This window comes from Myotis brandtii, unplaced genomic scaffold (assembly GCF_000412655.1).
Source record: "Myotis brandtii unplaced genomic scaffold, ASM41265v1 scaffold470, whole genome shotgun sequence".
NCBI lineage: Eukaryota > Metazoa > Chordata > Mammalia > Chiroptera > Vespertilionidae > Myotis > Myotis brandtii.
Window position 1 is genome coordinate 3,422,186 of NW_005367953.1, and position 1,390 is coordinate 3,423,575.

Consider the following 1,390-nt stretch of genomic DNA (forward strand, 5'->3'; position numbering starts at 1 on the left):
GGTTTCTTTGTGAAGAGAAAAGCTTTGACACATTAAAACAATGGATGTAAAATTTTTCTTATTTTCTTTCTGAAATGCCATATATCATATAAAATACATATGCATAATAAAGAATAGAAAAAAATAGTGAAATAGTGGACTAGTTTACAGTGATCCTTAAACAACATCACACAAACACATACTTATATACTCACAAATCTATACTCACATATGATGAATTGCCTATACAAGGAAAATATTTCTTTCTTAAATGTAAAATAAATATTTTGAATAAAACTTTATTTATACCAATTTTTAGTATACTCATATATTTAAAACAAAAAAAGTGAAGCAAAATGGAAAGTTCCAGAACAGAAAAAAATTTACTACAAATCTCATCACTCATCACTCAACATTAGTTTTGATGATTGTCAACCTAGTCTCCATTCCCACAAAGCAGCCTAAAAGGTAGAAATAGTTTAGACAATGAAATAGTATTATGCCTTGTATTTTAAACTTAAAATCACACTTAATTTTGATTCCAAGAGTGGCTTTCTAAGCTAGCAGTGTGGTCTTTGTTAGCTTCCACCATGGCATTCCATGGCCAGGGCCAAAATGAGCAGAAGGTGATGGTGCAGCCATCAACCTCATCTTCAGATACTTGCAAAATAGAGCTCAGATTCATGTGTGGTTTTATGAGTAAGTGAATATGCGGAGAGAGGGCTGTATCATTGTGTGTTGTTGTTGTTTTTTTGCATTGTTTTGTTTTTTAATTTATCTTTATTGTTGAAAGTATTACAGATGTCCCCTATTTTCCTCCATTGACCCTCTCCACCCTTCTCCACTCCCCCCTCCAAGACCTTCACCACACTATTGTCTGTGTCCATGGGTTATGCATACTTGCCTATAAATTCTTCATTTAATCTCTTCCTGCCCCCCCCCCTCAATCCCCCTTTAAGTATATAAACCTCACAATAGATGATGCAGAAGAGATTCATTGTAAAACAAAGCCAGGAAAACAACTGGGTTGGATCATGCTAAAAGGAGATAATATTACTTGGTTCCAAAGTATCTCTAACTAGAAATGACCAATGATGTGAGAAATTATTGAGAAGCAATATAGTTTGTGGATTTTAGGTGTCCTTCGTTGGTAGTATAGTTCTTAAACATTTCCATATTGCTTTCATTACTTTTATGTTATTACCAGATGCAATCAAGGATGTTTAATTGTTTTTGTTGAAAAATTATACTTAATTTTATTTGACTTTAACTGAAGGAAAGGAAACTAAGGTGAAACAAAGAATTACTGAAGCTTGTGTGTGTATGTGTGTGTGCACACATGTATATAAGACATATCTCTTAATGATAGCTTTAAATTGAGAATAAAAAATTAGTGTCTTTTATTTATAGC

The 1,390-nt window shown here is 32.5% G+C and overlaps 1 pseudogene; it reads left to right on the forward strand.

The window, feature by feature from the left end:
* The first annotated feature begins 569 nt into the window (after nucleotides 1–569).
* On the forward strand, nucleotides 570–1,061 carry LOC106727733 (annotated as a pseudogene).
* Nucleotides 1,062–1,390: the final 329 nt, after the last annotated feature.